The sequence below is a fragment of the Cotesia glomerata genome, linkage group LG6 (genome assembly GCF_020080835.1).
Source record: "Cotesia glomerata isolate CgM1 linkage group LG6, MPM_Cglom_v2.3, whole genome shotgun sequence".
Taxonomy (NCBI): Eukaryota; Metazoa; Arthropoda; class Insecta; order Hymenoptera; family Braconidae; genus Cotesia; species Cotesia glomerata.
Window position 1 is genome coordinate 14576586 of NC_058163.1, and position 8740 is coordinate 14585325.

Genomic DNA, 8740 nt, shown 5'->3' on the forward strand with positions numbered 1-8740 from the left:
GATAAAAATATACTGAGTATGAATAATAGTAATGCGTTTCCAATTTTAAATATTGCGAAGAATGCTACTTCAAAACAAACTAAAGAGCTACAGCAGTTCACAGGTTCAAAAACTAATAATTTATCCATTAATATAAGAAAAAGAAAAATAGAAACTACAATGTCATATAACAATAAATTTTCAAATGTCATTATAAAAAAGAAGCTCATACAGGATGATGTAGATAAAAGAAAAAGTATAATCACAGAAGTAAAAAAAGAAATGAATAATTTACCAATGAATGTACGAAAAAGACAAGTTGAAACAACATTGAAAGACAAACCACCTACGAAAAAACCAAAAAAAATTAATAATACGTGTCTTTTACCAATGCTAAGAAACGAGTATCTAAATATGGTCTTAAATGGAGATCAGTTGCAAGATGAACATATATATCAATTCAAATTAATTTTAGCTAATTGTTCGGATTATGATCATCGTGACACATTATATTTGACAAGACCTGAAAAAATTACACCTGTTTCACAATGGAGAAATCATATACAAATATTATACAGTTCTGATAAACACTGGATATGTTCATATTATAATAAAATGAAAATATATATTTATGATTCTCTTAATACATTTAAATTAAATGATGATCAAATCTTATTTTTGCGACATTTGTATCCTTACTGTGATATTAATGAGAAATCAACATTTTTCATGAAAGTTCAACACCAAAATAATGGTACAGACTGTGGTGTATTTGCTATTGCGTTTGCAATATCTCTATTGTATAATCAAAAACCTGAATGCATTATCTATAACCAGAGTCTTATGCGTCCTCATTTGGTTAAAATATTCCAGTCAAATATAATTAGTCATTTTCCGACTGTTGATCACAGTATTGCTTTAAATCTACCATCCTTAAAAGACGAACAAACGAGAAATAAAAAAAATTACAATCAACGAATTCGATACTATAAAGGATTGACAAAAAAAAATCAAAGTGCATTGTTTCACACCGTTGAAAAAAATGATACAAAATCAAATAATAAACAATTATTGGTCAAACAATCTACAATGAAAACAATTGATTCATCGTCAGTGGATAATGATGATATAAAAAATCCTACAAAATTATCTGAAGAGGGAATTAGTTCTAAAGAATCGTCTCAAGAGGCAATTACTTCTAAAAAATTATCAAAGGAGATAATTAGTAATATAGACAGCGATTCTGACGATAATAAATTAAAAAAATGCTTATTGATTAACGGTAAGAATTATTCAAATAAAGATTTTAAATCTATTAGTGAAAAGAAAATTCATAAACAAAAAATATCAATTGCTAAAAAAATTGTAAATAAATATCAACGAGAAAATGCAAGAAAAAATTTTATTAAAATAAATTCTTCTGAATATTATATTCAAAAATTAACTTCAGAGGTTGATGGAAAAAATTTGGTAGAAAAACGCCTAGAAGCACAACGAATTGTTAAATGGTGTATGTGTCAAAGAAAAATTTATATGAAAACATTGACAAATACTTTGTTTATTCTAAAGAAGAAAGCCGAATTCCATCTTTCACACTTACCCTCCGATTCCCCAAGTACCATTGATGAATATAAAACTATTTGTGGCCAATCTCTTCATCGTCAAACTACAGAACCTTATTTTTATGAAACATCTTATAAATTTGAAACGTTAGAAAACCAAACTATATGTATGAATTCATTGGGTCAATCTACCAATATATTACCTTTGTTAACAGATAGTCATGCAAAAACAAAATGGCTTTGTAATTATTACTGTCGAGTAACTACGGAAATGGAAATATACGTACGGTATAAAATTTTTCTCGAAAAATTACAGCTAAGAAATTTGAATAATTTTCAAACATTTTTGGATAAATTATTTATATATCATTCTGTTGAAGATGTAGTAGATTTATTGGGTCACTACAATTTTTGTTTTACTTCGTTCGATTTATGCAAATCAGAATTCATATGTATTGAGTTGTTATCACCTCATTTTCCTTCTGTCCGATACATAAAGCAACTTATATATAAAATTAAAAGATTTTTACTTAATGTGAAGAATCTAGATGAGGCATTAGAATCTAGCAATTTAGAATTTTTAACAAATATTTCTAATAAAATGAAGGAAGAAGGAAATATTTTAGATAAAGAATACGGAGGGTTGTGTTTAGATGAAGATAAAATCCAAACTGAAAATAAGGCAGCATTTATAACTTTTACAAAACGGTCATTGGATTTACCTCGTTTTAAATGCATATCTTGTCAAAAGTTAGTTTTTAGAAAAGATGTCACTCAATTGAGTAAATTGCGTAACCCTATTACAAACAATATATGGAATGATTTAATCAATTTTATTAATGAAAAAGATCCAACTATGAACAGTGATTTTATTTGTGACTATTGTTTAAAAAAAATTCGTTCTAATACTGTTCCTTCAACTTGTTTACTGAACAATATGTATGTTGGAAAAATTCCAAATGAAATTCTTGCATTAAATGAGTATGAAAAAGTTCTTATTCAACGAGCGAAAGCTTTTCAAGTAGTTAAAAGATTAGGAACTGTTGCTAAAAAAAATTTACCTCAGACTATGCGAGTACAAAAACTTGAAGGTCAAGTATTTCATCTTCCCTTGCCAATAGAAGAAACTCTAAAAAAAATTTGTTCAACTACTGATCCTTTGAATATACATCATGAGTTATATATTTTAGTCCGGAGTTTACCTACAAAATCAAAAGTTATATGGCAGAATATCGTTAATTTAGAAAACATATTTAGAGTATTAATATGGTTAAAAAGTCATAACGTTCATTACTCTGAAATTAAATTACCCCAATGCCCTCAAAAGTTACGCGAATGGTTAGATTCGAAGAATATTTCATTTCATTTTGAAGCGACTGAGGATGAAAATTCTGAAAATATGATAAATGGTGAAAAAGTTGAAAACAATGGTAACATTTTTAAAAGAGAAGAAAATAATATTATTGAAGAACATAACTATAGTGCAGTGTCATTAGAAAAAGAAACAAATATAAATTTTAATGATCATACTTACAATAAAACATCACAGTCAACAAAATCGACAAAGACTACTGATAATGAACTTAATCCTGATAAAAGCGAAAGTCAATTCTCTCAGCATAAAGCTATGTTAACACAAGTATTAAATCCAGAAGAGTCTCAATATGAACAATACACTATATATCCTCTTCATGATAAAAGAAAGAATGATACTTCAACCAACATGTATCAAATGTTAAAAGTTCATGAAAAAGCATTAGATAATCGAATGAAAACATTGGATTTACAATGTTTTCCAGATATATATCCTTATGGTAATAATGGTCAATGTGAACAAAGAAAAGTGCCCCTTACTGCTTTTGACTACATTAGAGCACGACTAAAATCTGCTGATTCACGTTTTCGATTAAACCAACAATATTTATTTTTCTTATTAAATGATGCTAACATCCGTCAGCTTGGCCAAGGTATTTATCACACCCTGAATGTTACAAATGCTTCTGAAAGGTATTCCGCAGAAAGTTACTTAAAAAGCCTCAAAGATGGTAAATTGGAAGTAAATTTGACGACTCTTTTTGCGCGACTCAGAAATTCGGAACAATTTTGGAGTAAACCTAAAAATAATTTGCATTGTATGACACGTCATTATGGACCCGCAACATGGTTTTTTACGATCAGTCCTGCTGAATGGCTTTGGGATGATTTAGTAGAGTATCTGAAGGAAATAAATACACCAAATTTTGACAAACTGTCTTCAAGTGAAGCGATTGCAGCTGACCCAGTGTCAGTTTCAAGATTTATCGACAATAAATTTCAAGCTGTTCTTGAATTCATTCAATCAGATAGCGAACCTCTTGGCCCAATTAGTCATTTCTTTTGGCGCCGGGAATATCAAGGTAGAGGAATTCAACATTTTCATTTAATACTCTGGGTTGAAGGTGCCCCAATAATGGGTATAAATACTAATGAAGAAGTCGTTGAATTCATTATGAAATACGTAACTTGCAAATTACCTAATAAAAAAATTTCGCCAACACTTCATAGACGCGTTAGTACACATCAACGACACAATCACAATAGTTATTGTTTACGAACAAAAAAATTAAAGTCGGGTAGAGCGATCAAAACTTGTCGATTTGGATTTCCACGGCCTGTTACTGAAAATTTCGTACTTCGTGATACTGCTACTTCAATAGCCGGTCGTAGAAATCTAAAAAGTAAAAGTCGACTATATGATCTTCCTCGTAATGAGAGCGAAGTTAATATCAATGATTACAATCCATCAGTATTATCTGTCTGGGAAGGAAATATGGATATACAGTTTATCGGTGAAAAATCTACGATATTAACTCAATACGTCACAAAATATGCCACAAAAAAAGAAACTACTAAAACATCAGAAACAATTAGCGAGATTAACTCAACCAAAACTCTACCTCAGCTGTTGTGGAAGATTGCGTTCCGTAGTTTGACTCATAGAGAAGTCGGAGCTTTAGAAGCTGCTGATACTTTGTTAGGGATATCTCTGTTCGGAACAGACTCAGAAACCGTAGTTAAATGGTTGGATGTCAAGATGATAAGAAATAGAAAATTAAAAACCAAAAATGAAATTGATGATTTAGTGCAATATGATCCCGAATCGACAGATATATTTTGTCCTTCATTAATTGATGATTATTATCCTAATCGTCCAGAAGACTTGGAAGACTTATGCTTGTATGATTTTGCTAAGTGGTACGATATAACTAAGAAAGAACCAAAAAATAATCTTTTTCCGTATTATGAAATAAAACCAGGAGTATTTTTGAAGCGGCGTTTACGAGGTTATTTAATTAATCATTTTAGATATAATGTCGCCACACAACCAGAAAACTATTTTTATTCACTGTTATTATTATTTCAATCATGGCGTACTACAGAGGAGCTTAAAAATGGATTTGAAACTTACACAGATTCTTTCAATCATCAGCACCTCATGCTTCAACAAGCTAATGAATATCATGTATATAATGAAGAATTTACCAAAGGTTTAGAATATATAAAAAAATTGATTGAAGATAAATGTAAAAACGACGAAGGTGATAGTGAAGATTCAAATAAAAAGTCCTTAGACAGTGATAATTCTGGGCTTAATACAATTGCTAAAGAACTGATTGATGCTGCACAAAATAATAACAATAATTCTACCTTAGCTGATATGATTAGTAGTATGAACGCTGATCAGATTAGAGTTTTTGAAAAAATTAAAGCTAACGTATTATCAGAAAATGATAAATTAAAATTGTACGTTAGTGGAGAAGGTGGTACAGGGAAAAGTTTTCTAATTAGTGTAATAAAACGTTGGATGAAAGAAGAAATGAATCAAGAAACTGTAGTAACAGCTCCAACTGGTATTGCTGCATTTAATATCAATGGTCTTACTATACATCGAGTATTTCAATTGCCGGTTGAACATGGTTTCACTCCATCTTATGTGCAATTATCTGACGGTATATTAAAAGTATTGCGAGATCAGTTACGAAACACTACGTTATTTATAATTGATGAAATATCAATGGTTTCAAATATTACTCTTATATATATACATTTAAGATTGACAGAGATTTTTGATGTCGATGATTGGTTCGGAGGTAAGCACGTTGTTGTTTTTGGTGACTTACTTCAGCTCCCTCCTGTCCATGAAAAACCTAGTTATGTCACATTATCATCGAAAGATGCTGAAAAGTACATTGGATCATTAAGTAGTATTAATTTGTGGACCGATTTATTTTGTTATGAAGAATTAACTATAAACATGAGGCAAAAATCTGATAAAATTTATGGTGAGCTGCTTTCTCGAGTACGAATCGCTTCAATGACTAAAGATGATATAAAATTATTGGAACAACGGAAAATCGTCATTGATTCTACCTTATCAATTAATGAAAAACTACATGAAATCTGCAATTATATTAATAAGTTGCCTCCAGATACGGTTTGCTTAGTACCAAAATGCGAACAATGTGATTTAATAAATTCAGTTATGACTAGTAAGATTTCGTCTGAAGAAATTATACTTACAGCCCTTGACCACTTAGATTGCAATAAATCAATATTAAAAAAAGCATCTGACACTTTAGATAAACTCGAAAAAAATGCTAGTGAATCAGCTGGACTTGCGAAGACTATAATAATAAAAATTGGTGCAAAAGTAATGTTACGTCGAAACATTGATGTTACACTTGGTTTAGTTAATGGAGCTATAGGCACTGTTAAATCAATTTCGAAGTCAATTGATGGTACAGTAATACAGACTGTCAATGTAGACTTTGGAACCGGTACTGAATACGCTATTGATAAGATTAAAGTCAAATTCAAACTATTTGAAAGGGCTTTTGTTGTAAGAGAACAATTTCCACTATGCTTGAGTTATGCCGTGACTATTCATAAGAGTCAAGGTTTAAGTCTCAAAAATGCTCTCATCGAAGCAGGCAGCTCGATTTTTAATACTGGTCAAACTTATGTTGCCCTTTCTCGTGTAACCGAGCTCAGTGGATTGAATTTAATCAATTTTGATCCTCATTCAGTTCAGGCAAGTGCTTTAGCAATAGATGAATACAATCGCCTAAGACAAATTTACAGGTCTGACTTACCTATTATAACAATTTCTGATATACGTTGGCAAAAAGTATGGGATATGATTTGGGCAGTTGAAGGGAAATCTATTCAAATTCAACCGAAAAATTCAAAAAAATCTTCACGAATAAGTTCACTAGAAATTCGAGGTATTAAAAATTGTGATAATGTTTCAGATAGTTTTAATTCCGTTATCCAATGTTTATTTACTAACACATTTATTAGAAATCTAATGAATCAGGATTTGAAAGATAAATCTAACAATGATGAATTTTTTAATTTGTTTAAAAAATATAATAATCGCGAACGAGTTTTAGAGTCAAATGATGTTAGAGTATCTTTAATACATCAATTTTCTGGTACGAATATTGATCCTGTATTAATTTTTCTCAAAATTTGTAATAATTACCGATATATTGAAAATCTAGTCCAATATAGATTAGATTATAAAGAACAATGTAAAACGTGTAAATATAACAGCTCCTACAGTACGTTAGAAAACATATTAAGTATAAGAATAAATGATGAAAAGAAAACATTTGAATTACAAGAACTAATTGATTCATCGTTCGGATATTGGTTTACTAAATCAAAATTTTGTGAAAACTGCAACGGAACCAAAGATATACTCACAAAAGTGTCGTTAGATTCTTTAAAAGAATTACTGGTGTTAAAATTAGATTTATCGGTTAACGGAAAAAATAAATTAGTAAATAGGAAAAAAGGGTTTATAAAATCTGTGACAAAAGCAAAAATATTAATATGTAAGACGGCATATCATGTCACAAGTGCAATCTTTTATGCTTTGAAAGATGACGGTCGTGATCATTATGTGGCTATGGTGAAGCATAATTCAAATTGGATTCAAATAGATGATGTTAATGTACAACCAGAGCGGTGGCCAGCGAACTCTAAAAACGCTTATGTCTTTTTTTTACAAAAGAAGTAAAAAGTTTGGAAAATCCAAAAGTGCACGCCTCATAACGCTTATTCATTTTTTAAGAAAAAAATTAATTGTGTAATTGATTAAAAAAAAAATTATAAAAGTAATTTCTTACAGAGTATTTTTTATTATTTTTTAAATATCGGCGCCCTTTTTTCTTGTCATACACGCACGCAGTCTAAAAAAATCTAGCTTGATCAAGTGGCGCCATAGTTTTCACGTGTCAAATAAGAAAAGTTCGTTTAGCTTTGTACGGTTGTATCGTAGTGAATTTTAATAAAAATTTAATTAAAAAAAAAAATACGTAAGCCAGGCCACTGATATGAAATACAGACCCAATTCATCGAGTTCTTAAACTAATAAAAAAGATCCGGTCTTGAAATATCAATTTGTTCGGGAGTAACCGTTGGTACATCCAAAATGGGACGACATCCGGACGTCCACGTAAAATTTTTTTCAAAACGTTTTTTTTTTTCAAAATAGCAAAATGAAATGATTTTAGAAAGTAAAAGATGGTTTAATTTATGTGTTTTTTCGGTGTACATCTACTTATATCATTGCATAAGTGTAATATGGTTGTGATAGACGCATTTAAAGATCACAAAATTGTTTGACTTTGACGAGTCGAGTATAAAGCACAACCTCACGCGCTTCGCGCTATGAGGCGTGCAATTAAAGAAAATTAGTTTAGATAATCAAACAGCGCGCGTCTCATGAAGATCATTAGAATTTCAAATTTAAAGGATCCGTTTAATACGATTTAGTTGTAACCCAAAAAAAAAAATTTTGAATTCGTGCTTCGCTACAAGTAGTGCCACCTGTTAGATGCTATATAATATATAATAATAATAAATAAGTTTTATTTGTATCACAATTATTGTGTTTTACAAAGTCACATAGTTTGCTATATAATATAATAGGCATACCAAAATATATAAATGACATCAAGGTCCAGCTGATGAGTGTATGTCATTTCCTATAAGAAATTACTCGAACTTCTACAGTTGAAGTTGCTTTACCTAAGTTCTAAAATTTCCAACGGCTCGTACAAGACGCAAATTTTAAAGTTCTAATGCTGATTCTTAAAAAGCAAGGTTGGTAGAAGTTTCTCAGGAAGGGGTAAATTTTACTTCTCTACGGG